The sequence below is a fragment of the Telopea speciosissima genome, chromosome 6 (genome assembly GCF_018873765.1).
Source record: "Telopea speciosissima isolate NSW1024214 ecotype Mountain lineage chromosome 6, Tspe_v1, whole genome shotgun sequence".
In the NCBI taxonomy this organism is placed as follows: domain Eukaryota; kingdom Viridiplantae; phylum Streptophyta; class Magnoliopsida; order Proteales; family Proteaceae; genus Telopea; species Telopea speciosissima.
In genome coordinates this window covers 315,647-335,172 of record NC_057921.1, presented here as the reverse complement: position 1 = coordinate 335,172, position 19,526 = coordinate 315,647, and the positions used below count along the sequence as shown (strand labels likewise).

General features: G+C 40.9%; 1 pseudogene; it reads left to right on the top strand.

Moving 5' to 3' along the window:
* Positions 1-12,316: 12,316 nt before the first annotated feature.
* The window catches only part of LOC122663759, a 53,066-nt pseudogene continuing 45,856 nt past the window's right edge, over positions 12,317-19,526 (top strand).

The window sequence follows — 19,526 nt, the reverse complement described above, 5'->3', positions numbered from 1 at the left end:
AGCACCGTAACCCAATACAATAAAATAAAGTAAACAGATCAACATCTCATCAATTCGTATCCAACATGGTTTTATATACAAAGATGAATGCAAGCATAAAAACCATCATGTAATTTATATAGTTATATATTATATACCAAGCCCAAACATCACCCAAAACCCACTCACTGTTAGCTTGTTTGTTGTTTAATGTGTTCGGTAAGATTTACCTTGGTGCACACACTCTTGTATAGATTCCGAAGTCTGAGGATGCGTGAGAACATAGTTAGAAGTGTATAGGTGGGTCCCATGAGGGGTCCCAACATTTTATTTGAAGTTTGGTCAAAACAGCAAGGGCAGATGCAGGAACGGAGGCAGCTAGGTGAGTCCGTTTCTGGATCCGTCCAGGCTAATCTTTGAAAATAGATGGAATAGATTCACGGGCGGAACTTCCAAGTGAATTTGCTCGTGCATCCATCCAAACCCTGAGACATTCCCGAGAGTGAACTGAGCCACGGGTGGATTTACAAAATGAATCTGCTCGTGGCTCCATCCAGGCTAAACAGCTAGGTTATATCAGGCGAATTAACGGGTGAAAACACGACAGTGGATCCGTCGACTCTTTCTTTAAAATCTGGGAAGATTTCCACCTCTAGCCTTCCATTTATCGAACCACAAGGGTCCTAGGATCAGGGAGGTGAGTCCATTCCTTTGTTGGGGGTCCTAAACACCTAGCCCTCCATAGGACTTAGAGGATTCAAGGGATCGGATCCTTCTCCAAGGTTTTTCCCAAACTTAATCTAGGTCTTCAATGTTTTGAACAGCAATTTAGGTCATCAAAGCCATGAAGGCAGCAAGGGAGGGGAAGTGAGTCTCAATTTGAGTAATCATTAGAGATTATTGGGTTCCCAAGGGAAACCCTAAGCTGGGGATCAATCCTAAGGGGATCCCCAAACTTGAAAATGGAAAAGAGAGGGAGAAAGGTGAGAACATTCACCTCAAGGATGAACCAATGGATGGCTTCGACCTCCACAGCTCCCTCCAATCTTCCCTTCAAAGCTTTCAAAGCTCTCCAAGTCTCCAACGTTTTGGGTAGGTAGGAGAAGTAAATGAGCCTTAATGGCGAAGCTTTACTTTTAAAATTAGCTCCCACTTAGGGTCTGTTTGGCTTTGGGCTTTAAGAGTCAAAACTCATTTAAAAGCCAACTTAGGCAAGTGGGTCCACCTTGATGGCACACACACAAGCCAAGGAGACCAAGGGTGGGGTCCACCTTGTCTAGGTGCCTATGTAGGATGCTCGGGGCACGGGGTGTGGGTCCCACATGAGGAAAAGACCCAAAAGCCTAAAATAGTACGGGCGGACTAACGGACGGAAGCAATCTTTATGAGTCTGTTCGGGCGTCCGTTGCTGCTGTCAAGGGCAGAATCCTAAAGAAACTGATTGGGCTTTGGCCCATACTTCAAAGGCCAATAAGGGGTGGGTATACTAACATTCACAAGGGCAGTATCTTACCCCTCAATCATCACGACGTGTCTTTCGTGATCCCAAAGAGTTTCCCGATCGTGATGCTAAACTCATCGCGAAAAGAGGTATCTAGGTGTGGGGACACAGGGAACGCCCTCCAGTACTCTTCACTCCGGGGACTCATGTTAGGAGGATAGTCGACGAAATCACCATTGATAAATCTCCCCCACTGCCGATTAAGGAACCTCTCTTCCACAGGCAGTCCCGTGAACTAGTCAACAATCTTGTGGCAAGGTTTGACCACAAGTAACAATAGCTCACCAGTGTACACAGTAGCAGAATCTACACGTCATAAGAGAGAGAAATTATAATTAATAGCAAATCCGGGTGCGGATGTAACAGGACACCTAGGCCAAACCCTCCAATGGGAGAACATGCGGAGGGGATACCCTGGCTAAACCCTAAAACGGGCAGAACACGCCAAGGCGTCACCTCTGCTAAACCCTCAAACGGGCAAGACACACCAAGGAACCATCCTAGCTAAGCCCTCGAACGGGCGGGACATGCCGAGGATTCACCCTAGCTACACCACAATCAAACAAAGCATACCAAAGAGCGTAAAAAAGGGCGAAGTAAATACCTAAGCACAAAAGAGCAAAATAAGAGATTCCATTGATCAAGTTCAAACTATTCTAGGCGCCAAGCCTTTACAAAAAGGAACATAGGGAATCAAATTCCCCCTACTCAAGGGGCAGGTCATGATCAGGAGTACGGAGAGGATCACGGTCACCAACGTTTAAGGTCGAAAGCTGATTGCCAGCCAATTGATCATCCATCGGCTGGTGGGCACCTTGCTCATCGACCACATCAACCTCCTCCTCTAAAGTGAAATCCTCATGGGCAAATATTGGACACCAATTGAAGCTGATATCGAGGTGCTCCACGAAGACCCAATCTCGCACCTCCAAACCTCCCTGCAGGAAGGTGTCTACCCCTTCCTTAACAATGACTGGAGCAAATTCTTCAGACTTCTTGAACTCATCCACCACCATGATCCGGGCTTCGCACACTGCCACATCCCTCTCCCCAGCCGCCTTCACCAGCTCTCTCAAAATCCTTCTTGCGGTTTTTTGCCTCTTTCTCCAAGGAAGCAACTTTCTTTGATAGATCATCTCGTACCTTTGCTAGCTCTAACTCCTTCTCGGCAGCATGATCATGCAAGGCCATCATTTCTTTCAGTTGGGTAGCCACCTCGGTAGTGTATAGGATAGTCTATCATCAAAGACAATTAAGTAAAAAATCAAAACAACAAGGGGTATGGAAATAAGGGAAAGAAGCTTACTTACCCCAATCATGGCCGAGTAGGAATGATTGGCAGCCTCCCCGTTGGTGAGTTCCTTCAAAACTGCGAGAACCCTCGAGAGGCAGCTTCCCAAAATAATATCTTGGGCAACTCGAGGATCACCAAGGGCAGTATCATCATCCTTCATAATCTAACTCGGGCTAAAGAGAACCTCATTACGAACAGGATGAGGTTGCTCAATTGATGGTGGCAGAAGGTTGCAGCCTAAAGCTGAACCAGGGGCAAACAAAGAGAGGATGATCGGGAGGCATGGCATGGCGCGTGTGTGTTGAGGGGAACTCTCCTCGGCGGCCGGCTCATCCGTTCGGACTCGCTTCCCCATTTTCTTCGCTGGACAGCTAAGGCAGCCAAGTACTTCTGAGACTCAACCACCACTACAAAAATCCAAATAAAGCATTAATATTGGATCAAGTGCAAACAACACGCATTCCAAAAATCAGCCTAAGAAATCACCAGAGCTGAACCCACACTCAACCAAGAGGGACTCCTCAATCTCAAATGATCGAAGCTGTCGCAAGCCACCAGACTTGGCTAAAGCCAACGAGGCTTCATCCTCCGCGTCAAGAAAGGGTTTTGCATTCACCTCGGCGTAGACAACCGCCCCCCATAGGGTAATAAAAGAAAACCCTTTCTCAGATTTGACGAAGAAAAATTGGTTCTTCCACCCATGGATTGACGACTTAACCTTGTCAAGAATTTTCACCCAGTCCCTCTGACGTAAATAATACCAACTGTCGCCCTCAAGAAAACTGTACAGGGTGAAACAATGAACAAATAGATCCTTGTTCACCCTTCTCTTCAACTGAGAGAAAAAAATGCAAAAGACAATGACCAAACGCCAAACATTTGGGGCAAACTGGGCAAGGGCTAACTTATAATAGCGGAACTATATAATGAAGAAGTCATGAAAAGGCAGGCGGAGACCAGCTTCCAAATGATCTAAGTAGAGACACATCTCGTCCCGATTCTTGAAGCTGGCCCTTTCCCCATTCCTTGTCGCACTAATCCTATAAGAGTCAGAGATACCTTACAAATCCCTGATCCCAACCAAGTCAGATTCGTTCAGGCTACACGGGACGTCCTTTGCCACTACCTCTAACATAGGGTCCACCAAGGCCGTAGTCGTGGCATGAGTTTCCATAAAGTTCTCACCCTCATCCTCTTCAACTGGAAGGGCAGGGGATTATGCCTCACCTGTGGCACTCAACCCATCAAAGGCCAAATCTGATTGTGTTTCTTCTGAGTCAGAACTTGATGAAGAATCCTCGAGGGGAACCTCGATGGCCAGACGGGCCGAAATATCAAAAGCCATTAAATAAATTAAGGGAAGAATGACTTACTAGTGATAGAGCAGAGCAACCCAAGCTAGGACGAGCAAAGCAAAACAACCCAAGCAAGCAATGGCCAACCGAGCACACTAGAGGGTGACCAAGACGACAGAGAGAAAAAGTTTTCAGTGAAGAAGGAATGAGCACCCACTAATTTATAGAGATTGAAGGAAGGCCAGAGATCATGCCTATAAGGTGCCACTAGCAGGGCTGACATGGCACATTCCTAATTGATTTTAGTTTCCATTTTAAAATAACAGGAAAAATCAATACGTAAAAGTAATGGAAGGTTTCTAACAAGAAACAAAAAGAAGAGAGAAGTAATCAATGTGGGTCTGACAAAGAAAAAAAGAAGAAGTAATTAAAGCAGATTTTCGTCATCACCAATTTAAGGAGACCAAAGTTCAGAGCTGATATGGCACATCCATTTATGTGGGATGACAAAATGAAAAAGAAGTAAATTAATGCGGTTAAATGGAACTGACAACGAGATGGAACGTCACCACCCACATAGCCGTGCTCAGTGTTGCGAGTGGCCAGAATGTGTCGAGTAGCCTGCCCAGCCAGTCCAACACCACATGCAACCAGAATGCACCAAATTCGTGCCCAGCCATGTCCATTGTCGCAGATGGTTAGAGCCAGCCGAGCAGTCTGCCTAGCCAAGCATCTAGACTCCCTGAAGAGCAGAACCAGCCGAGCAGATCTGCCCGACTAGATGCCATAAAGAGCAGAACTAGGGCCAAGCATCCAGATGAGTAGACCTGACCAGCCAAAAAAACAAAAAAAGGGAGGAGAGAGAAGGGCCAGACCAAAACACAACATAGGTCAAAATACCTATAATTTTGAAACTCTCGACGAGCCCTACACAACTCACAGCCTTTGGCAGTGATGTCCGTGCTTTTTAGGCCATCCGGGTGCATTTCGAGGCATAAACGACCCTCCAAAGATTTCCCACACCACTTTCTAGCCGAGATCAAGCTTCAAGGGAGAAGAGGATCACTCCTCAGGGCCCCTATGGCACCCTGTGGAGTGGGAAGCATCTGTTATACCAAATAATGGTCCACCAACAAGAAGACGACACATGGAGGGAAACTTGGGTCACACGACTCCCAATAATATGTTGCACACTCCTAGTTAGACTCTAATTACTGACGTAGCTATAATGGGAAACAATCCCATAACTTGGGGGACACAGAACCCAACCAAATGATCAGGTGAGAGATGTATTGAAACAGGACTCGCCACCGCCTCAATAACTGCAAACCCTATATGTTGGCAGTATCATGGGTTAGAATGAGAGAATGAGAGAAAATAATGTGTTGTATTCATTGATAGGTAAACCCCTCGATTTATAATAGAGGAAAAATTACAAAGAGACTAAACTAGGCAATGTGGGACTAAAACCCATATGGCCCACTTACACTTAATAACATAAGAAGAACAAAAGTACTCCAAAAAGACTAGAATACCCCCACGGTATTCTAGATTACATATTCCAACACTCGCCCTCAAGTTGGATTATATAAAGGAAAAATTACACTGCCATCCCCTGAGGTTTGTATTAAATACAGAGCGACCTCCTGTGTTTTTAAATTATACAGCTACACCCCCTGAGTGGACGGTAAGTGGACAGTGTTACATGATAAATTTTAAATACCAATTTTGCCCTCTTCTAATATCCTATTAATACTCAATGGGAAATTTCAACTTTACCCTTTTACCCTTATATACAAAACCCTAATGAGGTGTGAGCTTACCATTTTGCCCTTAGGGAAGCCCAAACTTCGCACCCCTTCCCTTCACTTCCCTTCCCCTGCTACTCGAACTTACCCGCTTTGCTGCAAGGCTTCTTCTAAAACCCTTCTTCTAGGGTTTTTGAAGAAATAATTGTTGTCTTGAGAAGAGCTATCCATCTCATGAACAGATTCAATAATCGCCTCTCAGGCAACGGCATCTCTGAAATCCCTCCTCAAAAAAAAAGAGAAAAATAAAAACTTCGTAGAGAGAAATTCTCTCAATCTTTCAATCTCTCACAGCTCCTAACTCTCCCAGTTACTGTGTCAAGTTAAAACCCCTTTGAAGAGATATATAAAACGCTTTATATGAAAAGCCCCAAACATTTGATTCCAGAATGATTCCTGCAAAACACATGATCTCTGGATTTTTACTTGGATTTTCATGGAGGTTAAGGTTGCTACTTCCCCCTCCCCCCTGTATTCTCTTTTCATGCTTTTTTGTCTGGGATCTCTGGATTTTTACTTGGGTTTCTCGCATTTTCGTCTCCTCCTGATTCTTCTTCTTCTTCTTTTTTGCTTTTGTTAATTGAAAGTATGGTTTTGTCTTCTCTATGCATTTTGCCCCTTTTTACAGTTTCAGCTTTTCCTGCTAATTTCTTCCTTCTGTTTCGTATCACTACATCTTTTTGCAGAGCTTCTTTAGTTTTCTGGTTTCTATGTTAGCTTAGCATTTAGTAAGATATTTTTACCTCACTAAACCAGAAGAGACAACAAACTTTTTCAATTTTCCCTTTCCTTTTTAGGGCAAATCTTCTTGACCAAATAAAATTTGTGAAATCATAGAGTACATCAAACCAGTAGGCCCTCCACGTCTCCAATGTTGGAAGGAATTGTGTAAGACTCATAAGGATTAGTAGGAAAAAAGGCTTGCAGATCTCAAGCAATAGCCTCAGCTCTCTCTGTTCCATCTTCAATCGATCTCTTTACATCATGTATACCCTCTCTCTCTCTCTCTCTCTCTCTCTCTCTCTCTGTGTGTGTGTGTGTGTGTGTTTGTTCTTCAAGAGTTGAGCTCTAGCACTTATGCATAACCCATGGGAGGGTTTAATTTCATCTTTTTTGTTCAAGCAAATTCAAGCCGGGAGGGGAGGATGGGGGTGTGGTCGTGGTGTTAGGTTGCAGGGGTAGGGGCGGGTGGGTTGGGTTGCAGCAGGTGGTGGGGCCAATGGGGTTGCAGAGAAGAAGATGAAGAAGAAGAAGAAGAAGGGATGGTGATGGGCCCCATTAAGTCTATTTCAAGGATAAAATTAGAAAAAAGGAAAAAATTGAGCAATTAGGGGTATATTAGTCATTTTAAGTCATGAATTACCAACACCGTACCACTTAATGGGGATGATATAATGGAGTGGGGCTGTCTGTAACAACTAACCAAACCTAAGGGGGTGTGGCTGTATAATTTAGAAACACAGGGGGTCGCTCTGTATTTAATACAAACCTCAGGGGGGTGGCAGTGTAATTTTCCCTTATATAAATAAGCAAAGAAAGAAGATCCAGCTTGAACTAAAGAAAAAATAACTCCTAATAATGCTAACACTCCCCCTCGAGTTGGCGCATGCAAGGTACTAATGTCAACTTGAACAAAAAAAAGGAAAAAAACTAAGTTGTAGCATAATCTCCGAAATAAACCTTCAAGAACTTGAAAAAAATAGGTCTTCAAAACCTGGGCAGACTTGAGCAGCAAACTTTCACCAATCTTTAACAGCTGTCCAGTGATGAATCTCTTACTGATAATCTTGAAGATAAGCAACTAGCGCAACAAGCAGATGAATCAAGCAGCAGAAAAGATCAAGCAACGGAAAAAATCAACCCAACTGTAGAACCTCATATAGTCAGGCAATAACCAAACATCTTCAATACTTTAATACTTCAATCTCCCCCTTACGGCAAACTCAACCCAATAACAAAGTAGATACCCATTGGCAATGGTGAAAACTCTGATCTTCTATGGTTTACACCAAGTGTTCGTGCAAGTTCTGCTTCTACAATGTCTGCAAGTGTATTGTACATAATCCCCCCCTCATGTGTAGTACACGTGAACATAACTAAGATGATGTAAGAGATAGGGCAAAACCATAATATTCCAGAATTTTCCAAGAGGTGCTAAGGGTAATGGAAAAGGAAGAAATGGCACATTAGAGAATACCATTAACTTCCAAAGGGGATATGGGTATATGCCAAAGGTATATCTTGGGAGGTGGTGAAGTGAAAAGAGCAATGGGATAATGGACCATGGACAAAAACAATACAACACAGTAATCTTCAACTTTTTTCAATCGATCATACTAATTCCAAAACACCAATCTCCAATGATCAGATCTGAATTATAAAAAAAAAGGTTTGATTTTTAGAAGGAGAAGGCACCATTCTTCAAAAACTTAATCGATCTTCACACAAGGAAGAACCAATGTGCAAAATTCCAAATTATTAACTCCCACATGCTAAATAGAATTAACGAAGATATCTGAACAGCAATGGATGTAAGAAGCTTCAACAAAAAAACTTGGATCAGATTTGAATTAGTGAATAAGGCTAGGATCAAGCTCTCAAAGTAAGCTGGATATGAACCAAAAAAGCTTCACATAACTGAATAGGTTAGTAGTTGCAACCAATAACCTTGGAACACACTATTGTAATCCCAAATAAGCTGATCTCCAGGGTAATAGATTCGAGTCTTCAATAATGAAAGAAATTCGATCTTCAATAGTAGGATACTCAGTCTCAATAATATGGCAGTAGTAGTCCACATAAAGGCAACAGTAACATGTCACCTAGTCATGCTTACAGAAGCAAATCAATAGAACCAGCAAGGTAGGTAGTAAAGCTCAATAGAACCAGCACATATAAGATAATCACTCAGTAGATCCAATAGGTAGTTGAAGCAGCCAGCCACATAAGAACAAGGAAAATAGGTTGATAATTGAAAAAATTGAGCCATAAGAATGAACCTGAATTTTTTCCAAAAATAACTGATGAATGATGCTGAAATATGGTTTGAATACTCCTCTGATATGTATAAGACTATTCTCAAAATATGAGCTTGATAGGAAAACCCTAACCCTAAAATTGATTGTTGTTAGGGTTTTAGAAAACCTCGAAATTGAGATCAATTTAGGGAAAGGGGGATGTAATTGCTGATGTAGACATGTAATAGATGCTGACCAGGGTTGCTAGAATGGAACCTCCAATGTGAACAATCAATCTCTAGTAAGAGTGAGATCTGATCTTCAAAGGGGAGAGACTCTAAAAAATCGCAAAAGTAGAGTAGGGCAGCATTACAGCACTACACCAGCATAAAGGACCTTCTTCAAGCCTTGAATTGATGAAGGAGAATTCTCTTTTAATGTTAGAACCACCTCCAAAGCACTCGAACAACAACAAACATCCCTAGTCCAAATCAATTTTTATCAGGGTTTTGGAAAACCCTAGAAAGAAGAGATCGATTGGGGTAGGGGTCTGAAAAAAACTTGGATAGGTGCAACATTGAGGTCGATTGGTTCTTGAAGTGGGAGTAATTAGCCCTAAAAAAATTAGCAAAAACTAAAACCTGAAAGTCAGAGTTTTTGGCAGGTAACCAAATTAGCAGGTTAAGGAATTTTTGCTGTAGAAACAAATCCAGCCATTAGAAAGGGTCCAAACTTAGGTCGAGTAGGGCTTGTAGTAATATGGAATCACCCCCAAAAGATCAGTTGCATCTGAAAAAGAAAACACCAAAATCGATTGGAGTCAGGGTTTTAGTTGAGATCGATTAGGGTATGGTGGCTGGAATTAATTAAAGCTTGTAGAAAAAGGAAATAGGGAATGAGGATAATGGAATAGGGTAGAAAGAGGCTGGAGAAGGGTGCATAAGGAGCTCTGATGGTGGAAGGTCATTCAATAATAATAGGAAGTCGATCTCCAAAAAATTTGGGAAAACCCCAAATCACAAAGATGATTCTAGCAGTATTTTACTATAAAAATATAGATAGAATAGAGGAGGGCAGCAACTAAATCATTGGTCAGGGATTTTACCTCATTAGTGCTGCCCCCTTACAAGGAGAAGAAGAAGAAAACCAGAGAAAGAGAAGCCGAGAGAGAGAGAGAGAGAGAGAGAAGAAGGAGAGGTCGATTAGAGAGATGGAGTAGGATTTTTTCTCTTTTTCTAGCCGAGATCAGACTAGCTCTAATACCATGTTGGTAGAATCGTGGGTTAGAAAGAGAGAATGAGAGAAAATAATGTGTTATATTCATTGATAGGTAAGCCCCTCTATTTATAATAGAGGGGAAATTACAAAGAGACTAAACTAGGCAATGTGGGACTAAAACCCACATAGTCCATTTACACTTAATAACATAAGAAGAATAAAACTACCCCAAAAAGACCAGAATACCCCCACAATATTCTAGATTACATATTCCAACACTATATATAGAGGAAGGGGGGACCACAAAGAGGTACGTTTACTTTACAGGCTTTGACTCTTTTCGTACCCTTCTCTTACTGTTCTGCCAGACTGACTTTGGCATCAGAGAGTCCCTCCTCGGAGTCCGCTCTAGGTCTCTTCAGTGCCCCTTCACCTTTTGTAGGTATCCGCATCATCCAGCTACATTCCGGCGGCAACAAGTACCAACAGGTGGTGGGCAATTGAACCAAGCCATGGCAGGATTTCCAAACCATAATCCTACAAATCCACAGGCAGGGGTTTGTCGAAGCTCCTCTGGCTTCACTTCGATTTCTTTCGTAGTGTCATTCTCCACATTGCGGATGTCAGAGATTGGCTTTGTTCGGAAGAGAGATTCGACATCTCTGAAGCTAGCGACTGCTGCATCTTCACTGGACCTCAAAGATACTCTTATGGCAGATTCATTATGGTATTTTACAGAAAAAAATGAGACCTTAAATTCAGTTCTATGAGGATCACTCTCACTAGGAGTAACTGGATTCTCATAGATTCCAATAATTAATCCCTTCTCAACAATCATGTTGCAGTCGCATAAAAACAGGTTCCTTATTTTATTTTTTTCAGTCCTTTCTCCTCCCAAACCAGACGAAATGTAATGGCAAATATTCCCTGCGTTGCTCCGCTTCACTCCATCCGTGTCGTCTCAACCCTTTCGTGTGTCTCGACCTAGGGCTGCTCCCATCACAAATTTGGATTAGGTGGGAAAAACCCCTCCACGTCTCTGGGACTGGCGGCAACGCAAGGCAATAGGGGATGGGGGCAGGGATGGGAACGACTGCAAGGGTGGGGCTAGGGTTGTAGGAAAGGGGTGGGAGGAGGAGGAAGACGAAGAAAGAAGAAGAAAAAAGGGTAAAATTGTCTTTCACATTTCAAAATTAACTCCTCCCTAACAACATCAGCCTTCATAGGTGTGGATGTAATTGTTTAAACAACAGGAGTTTCTTGTAATTGGTTCAAACACGAGACAGCTGGATGTAATTTGTTCAAAAGTAAATAACTAATGATCTCGAGGGTTTTTGAAGATTTAATAAGTTCTAATGAATGAGGAAAATGAGAATCATGAGACTACAACAAGTGGGAGACATGAATTGAGAGTGAATCATATTTATGGGGGGGGGGGAGGAAGGTCTGGGTTACAAAGTTAAGGATGTATCCATTTAGGGATCTGTTTTGGGTCACGGAATATTCGGATCCAATCACATCCGATCCTTTTACATCTCTACTTGCACGTAAGTCTGTAAATGGATCGGATATGGATCAGATGTAATCAGATTCGGATATTTCCTTGTCGAATACAGATACCTCTAAACGGATTCGGATGGATTCGGATGCGGATCGAATTCGGATTTTCGACCATCCGTTTACACCTCTGCCTTGTGTAACCCAAACCTATTTTTTTGATGAAACAACAAAGTGAAGTGTAATCACACAAACCACACACCAATCCCAAAAGGTTAACCGTAACCCGAACCTTCCTCCCCCTAGTGGATTCAATTCACTCTCAATCCATAGTTTTAGATCATGATTCTCTTTTCCTCGTATTCTAGAACCTGTTGAATCTTCAAAAACCCTCAAGATCGTTATTTACTTAATTTTTTATAATTAAGTATTCGGATTCGGATTTTTATCGGAGTATTCAGATTTTTTTCCGAATATCTCTAATCGAATATGGATGCCTCAAAACGGATACGGATGCAGATTGAATTCGGATTTTCGATTATCCATTTATAGCCCTACTTGCACGGGGTTGGGGGCATTGTCGACTTCGTCCTATTGTGGTAAGACATTAATGACCTAAGATGGTGGCTGACCCTTCAGGCCTTCACCGTAAGGTAAAAGGAAACCCCAAAATTTAACGTGGGTGTGCCGCTGTGGAGTTATATGGCTCTGAAACAAATTGCGGCTCGATAATTGGTGCTCTGGCCACCTTCGCAGACCGTGAAACAGCAGACGGAAAAAAGATTGTTTACAACAGAACCTCATGAGCAGGTTGGCTTCCTTCACTTTCAATGGACAAAAAGTGAAAGGGATTTTCCCGCCATATTGTGGATTTCTCTTTTGTTTTCGATTGTTTGTATTTTATACTTAAAACTTCATTCATTCTTTGTTCATCTGGGTTCAGGCGATTGAGAGCATTCAAGCGATGGATGAGGTCTCAGGGGATCGAATGCAGCAATACTCTCGAAATAATCGACGACGGCTGTGAACAAGGGTTCTCCGTGAAAGCCCTCTGCGGTTTAGCAGAAGGGGATCTTGTTGCAACCATACCCAAGAGTGCTTGCCTCACAATCCAGACCTCTGCGGCTCGGGAAATAATTGAAGACGCAGGATTAGCGGGTTTGTTGGGCCTTGCGGTTGCCCTAATGTATGAAAAAAGCTTAGGAGAGGTGTCGGCTTGGGCCGGGTATCTGCAGCTCCTACCTGACAGCGAATGTGTGCCCTTGGTCTGGACCTTGGATGAAGTTGACTCTCTTCTTAATGGGACTGAACTGCACAAGGTATGGAAAGCTCATATTTTGTTTGTTGACTGTGGTTATCATAAATCATGGCTTTTGTAAGTGGAAGTATATGTATTGTAGCTTGGGTTATTACGTTCTCTCTCTCTCTCTCTCTCTCTCTCTATATATATATATATATATATATATATATATATATATATATATATATAGGAACTGTTGTTTGAGTGAGCTAGGTACGGAGCTAGTTGTTCTTGTTTGTAGTTAGGCTAAACTGGAATGATACGATAACGAAAACAAAGAACTAGCTTATATATATTGGGTTGGGTATGTTTCTTTGAATGGCAAAAATCAGTTGACATTTGGCCTAATTAGCTAATTTTTTAGATGAATATTGGGCATATGTGGCCAGACAATATGGGTTGATTTCATTAAGTCAAAAGTGTTTGCTTGTTTAAAGAAGATCTGAGGAGTCTAAACTTTTTTTTTTCTTCAGGAATTGGTGTAAAGTTAATTGCTTTTCCAGACTATATATTCGTTGTTGGGAAAAGGCTGGGCACGTCGCCAGGGTGCCCAACATGTGTCATCCTCTCTCCTCCCCCTTTGGAAAAGGCCTCCTTGCCCTCCTGTGTCCAGCCATGTGATTGGTGTAGGCCGCTAGCTTACTGAAAGCTGGCAGCATATGCAACCCTCTCTTTTCATTGTTTTAGTATTTGTTTGTTACTGTATACCATAAGTTTGGGCAAGTGAGATTCCAACTGTGTCTTGACCAAGTTAAAGGATGGGAAGTTTCCCACATGCACTCTATGGAGAAGTCTATCTCCTATACTGTTGCCATATTATAAAAGAATGTTCCTTATGCAGTTTAGTGGGAGATTCAGGAACTGTACACATTGAAATGGAGGCAGACATATGACTGTTAGAACTTCATATGTACTTTAAAGAGTCTTAGTATTAAGCTAAGGGGATGTCTCTCACCTACACTGTCCTCCTGTTATCCCATGGCCTTACTGCAAAAGAAAGTCCCTAACTTATGCTTTTTAGTTAAGAATCTAGCTGCCATAACAAATTTCGTTCATCATGCTGTTTGATGGGAGAGTCAGGAATGTAACATTAAGGCTTATGTCCTGAGTTGAAGTGTTAGGTTACATTGAACCAATTTTTACTTCATGGGTTCACATATTATTGAGCATTTGTATGATAAATTGTTTGTCATACCTGCACTGCTGCATATTATCTAATGCAAAATGTCATCGCCCTTAATGTTGTTAGTTAATTTTGGCTGTCTGAAGCATGTTGCTGTTCTCCTATCACTTGTGTTAGGATGTCCCTGGATGAATGTAAATGCTGCTGGCATCTGCTATAGCATGTTAAAAAAAAAAAGCTTAATAAGAAAGCCCGATAACTTTAGAAACAACAACAAATCAACAACAACTCAGCCTTATCCCAACTAAATGGGTCGACTGATAACTTAAGTAACATAGATCAAAATTCAAATGAAACCCAAACAGAAAATAAGAGGAACGTCTATGATTGCATCAGTTCCTTCCAGGTTGAAAAGAGTTGGTCCTGATGTGGAGCAGGAAAAACCGGTAGTTTGTTATGGGTTGTGCATATCGCTTCCTAGGTGCAAGCTGCACATACATGATTGATTGCTGTGAATTAACACAACAACTTGATGTCCTTAAAGCATGACAATAGAATCAGCATCTGTGTCAATTAAAGCCAGTTGTCAAACAACATGGTACTCCCAATAGTAGATTGCATAGCTTGAGCTCACTGACATAGCAAATGATTGTGTTTTCAAATCTTTAGAATAAAATGGTATATATTCATGAAAGTGAACTTGCTTAATTGAGTCTGATGCTGGCAGCCTAGGTTTATGGATTTTTCTAAAGCTTTAATACAAAGAAAGGTGGTGGGGCATTGGTAGGGTTAAATGGGGTTTATAAAGAGGGGAATAGAAGATAATGTATCTTAAAAAAAATAAAAATAAAAGAATACAATATGGATAGAAGAAGAAAAGAAAAGATACTGTTGTGGGGCTGTAAACAGCACCGAGCGTAGTAACTAGGGAAAACAACATATAACAACGGGAGAATGGTTTTTAAGATTAGAAAACCTCATGTAAATCCAGTATCGGAGAGATTAGGGACTCAAAATAGAAACTAGAATTTAGAAACTTCCCAAATAACGTCCTTGATTTAAAAACTCAGCAAATAGCAAGTTGCCAAAATCAGTAACTATCAAAAAGCAACTAATAAATTTAGAAGGTAAAAAACAGAAAAAGGGCGTACAGTGCACGAGGCTCCCGACACTGCGGGGTCTGGGGAGGGTCATAGTGTACGCAGCCTTACCCCTGATTTCGCAGAGAGGCTGTTTCCAGACTTGAACCTTTGACCACTCGGTCACAATCATAGTATTAAGTCTCGTTTTGGAAGGCCATTTCGGCCAGACCGAAATTGCGCCAAAGAATTGTATTTTTTCAATGAGTTTTGCTTGGCCATCTCTGGGTGTAAAATGCCGAAATGACCAAAATACCAAAACGAAATGGCCAAAATTTCAATGAAACGGTCATTTTTAGACCGAAACTACCGAAATTTCCGAAACGAGACTGACCAAAATTTCCGAAATATTGCATTTTTTTTCATTTCGACATAGCATCTTGTTTCAGTCTGGCCGAAATATCCGAAATTTCGGTGAGATTTTGAACTATGGTCACAATGGAGCAACCTTATTGTTGCACCAAGGCCTGCCCCCTGAGGTAGAAAACAGAAACAGAAATTGAAATTAGAAACAAGGGACAGAGTTAGAAAGAAACTGAAATAGCAAGTCCAGATTTAGTAACTATTGGGAAACAGCAACTAGAAGCAAAATTAACATGTCAAGTTCCTACATAGAAACAAGGAATCAGATTAGGAAACTCATATGAACCAAAATAATGAGTGCATCAGTAATTAATGACTAATAGAGATTAGAGAATAGAAACAAAGAAGAGTTGTTGCTGTAATAGAATCTAGACATGGCAGAAACTGTCCACTGAAGTAGGAATCGATGGAGTGAACTGCTGTTTTGACACAAGATTCTGATCTGAAACTGAAAAGAAACCATCAGCAGTTAGTTGGTGGTTTAATATTAAGAAAAGCAAAACAGAATGGTAGACAGATCACAGATATTTGTAGGGATGAAGAAAATAGAACCTATCCTTGATTGTATGAAGAGAAAAGAAACAAGGATATGTTAGGCATCTTACCTAACGGTTGAGAAGGTCTCTCACCAGCTCTAGCCTTGGCATCTCACCAATGTTTCCCTACTGCATCCCCACAGTAGAGCAGTTCTAAATCCCACAGAAGTACAGAACCATGCTGTCTCTCACAGAACTCAGCTAGCATAGAGCTAACAAGTTGTCCAAATTGTGTGGGGGGGGGGGGAAGATGTCTTTGCCCTTTTTCTTTATTTATAGCTTTAAGGAAAAGTACATAAGAGGTAGTAATGCTAAGGAATATCTTACTACCTAAGATTCTTACAAAATAGCATTCATCTAGAAACTTATCAAAATAACAACTACTACAGTTTGGAATTTAGTAACTAGTACCCAGCCTTCTAGAAACAAACTTAAATAAAAATGTACAACTTGAATAGGACCCCATGACCCACGCTAGTATTAAACCCTAGTCTGAACCATGGCTGGTTCAAACCAGAACAAAATCTGGTTCAACTACATTCACAGGACCAATGGCTGATTTCCTACATCCAAAGGTCCTTCTCAAAATCTGACTGCTATTTAAACTAGAACTTGCCCAATCCTAATGTTTGAGTTAAAATAATACCGCAAGCGTACGGGTCAATCGTAGCTACGGGTCGAACAAGAGGAGATATACGCCACTCTATTTAACTAACTTAAAAGTAATGCAAAGTGAACCAAATTAAAGTGTTAAATTAAACTAATGAAAATTAATGCATCCTAACTCATAAGCATCTAACAAAATTAAGGGATTAAATTGGCGTCCTAACACATGAGCATCTAATCTATCAAACTAAAGCGAATTGAAAGGAATAACAAAAACGCAGCCACACTTCATAATCACATAAAAAGAAATAAGGGAATAAAAGTGCATCCACATACCACAACCATATAAAAAAAATAAAAGAAATAGAGGGAGAAGAAGAAGAAGATAGAGAGAGATAGAGGAAAGGGAGAATGAGATTGAGAGTTTAGATAGTAAAACCTGGATGTGTTTGCATGAATGTAATTGAAAAGCTTGAATACTTGCATAAACTTACCATGGCCTCCTCTTCTAAATCTTCAAGTCTTGTCATCAACTTAAGAACTTAGACGAGAAGGCTTAAAACCTAAACTAGAATTAAGAAATTACAACCCAATTGAAGACTTAAATTGAAATTAAAGCATAAACTAAACCTATTACAACCATTAAATGAAAATCAAAAAGCAAACTAGAACTTAGAAAAGCCAAAAATCACAACTTAGAAGGAGAAGAAGAAAAGAAATTTTACTAAGTGAATGAACTAAAAATTACACTAAAAACTGAGTTAAAATTGAACTAGAAACTAACTAAAAACTGAACTAAAAAACTAACTTCTTACAACCCAAAGGGCAAGGGGTATTTATAGGGAGAAGAGAGGAGAAGAGAGAAGAGGGAAGTGTAGGAGAAATATTCCCTAAGAAAAGAGAATATTCTCTTCCCCTTCCTCTTTTACAATGCCTTGAATCCTAAGAAAAAAGAAAAAAAATAGAAAGAAGATGAAGAGAAGATTGTTTACATAGACCTTCTATTTCTAGAAAAGTAAACTTCCAATTCTAACAAGTGCTTCTTTTTCTTTGTAGATATCTTCTCCAAGCAATAAAATCAAAGCATCTTTGACTTTTCAACTTTCCATAGGTGAGAGAATATCTTTCAAAATAAATCTATCTCAAGTAGAATTCCAAAAGTGCCCTTGAGAAGTTGGAGGAGAGAGAGAGTAAGGGTGATGACTAGGATTCCTTCAAGAATAAATAAAATACCCATTCTGTTCTTCAGAAAACGTGGAGTATGGGGTGCTTATATAGGCCTCACCATTGTGTTCCTTGCGAAAAATCACCCAAAATAGACCCAAATTTCGTTCAATTTGGAGTTGGGGAGCCCAAGATTTCTCAAGTTGAAGTTGGATTGTCCAGAGCCCTCCAAATGGAATCTTTCGGGTACAGGAAATATAACTTCTGGTTATTGCGTTAAGGCCTCTAGAATCTGAACTTCCGCTTCACTTTGTCCCCGGTCGACTGTCAATAATTACAAATAAACCCCTACAGACCATTTTCGCGCGTCGTTACAGAAACGGCCGTAACTTCTTCGTTTCAACTCGGAATCAAGTGCCGTTTGAACCGTTAAGAAGCTGACTCGATGGGCTACGCATCCATGCCATTAACACCTCTAAAAAGCTTAAAAACATTTTCTTAGCATCATCTCCTCCATTTTCACAAGAATTCACCTAAAACCTGAAAAGCACAAGAAAGCACCGAGTAACTCTGCCCAATGTGGTAAAATGTATGTTTTATGCCCTAAGATTTCACACATAAATGTGCTCATCAGATTCCCCCACACTTGAACGTTACTTGTCCTCAAGTAAAGCAAAAACAAAAACTAACCTAGAATGCAGAAAATCCTAACTCACTTTCGTAGGAATCACGGTTGCACTTAGCATGTGCAACAAGCCTTTAAACCCCTAGGTTACCCCTAGTGGACGAGTTGTGTCTCGTGGGTGTTTGCAGTGAATATACTCCCAAAATTCAATTGTAAATGAAGGCGGTAAATTTTAATCATGGCATAAGTAGGACAGTGCACATAATCACAAAAAGTGTTCAACTAAAGATCAAGGAGCCAAAGGTTCCCCCACACTTGAATTTTATCATCCCACATCAATTTAAGTAACAAGCATGCATCAAGTTCAAGGGATCTCCTCATATTTTTTTGAACACTACTCACCTTCAAGTAAACCCCCCCATAGCATCGATGGAACCAAAGACTTAGGCATTGAGTATTGTTGACCATACTTTTTTTTTTTTTTCAGGCATTAAGGCAAATTTTTTTTTTTTTCTCAACCACAAACTCTATTTCTACTCCACTACTGTTCTCTGAATGACATGGTGGAGCACACACCAGACACCCAAATACTTGGTAGCTTCGCTTTTTGCATATATCCATAGAGACTTTCAGACATTGATGCAAGAGTTTTTTGAGTTTCCTTCCAAGGAATTTCGATCAAGTCACCCTACTTCATGAGGCACAGTGCCCTGTCTAATCCTAAGGAATTTCACTTTCTTTTCTGTTCCTTTTTTTTTTTTCCATTCACTTCCACTTTCATGCCTTGCCTTGCCACAAACAACTTGGTCTCAACTACTAGCCAAAAGATCAAAGGGTCCATAAAACACATAGAGGAATCTAGCCATCAAATGAAATAACGCTCATATTTTCAAACTCAATCCCCATCACCGGATACAAACCAACTACCGTCCTTGAAAAGGGGTTTTTTATTATTTCGCATGCTAGGACACCTAATTTCCTCTCTCTCTCGTTTTGCAATCAAAGAGACATATGCACAAAACCAAACTATTGCCACAATCAAAATTTACCAATTAAGCCCAACATCCCCCCCACACTTAATTCATGCAGTGTCCTCAATGCATGCATAAAAGAAAAAAAAT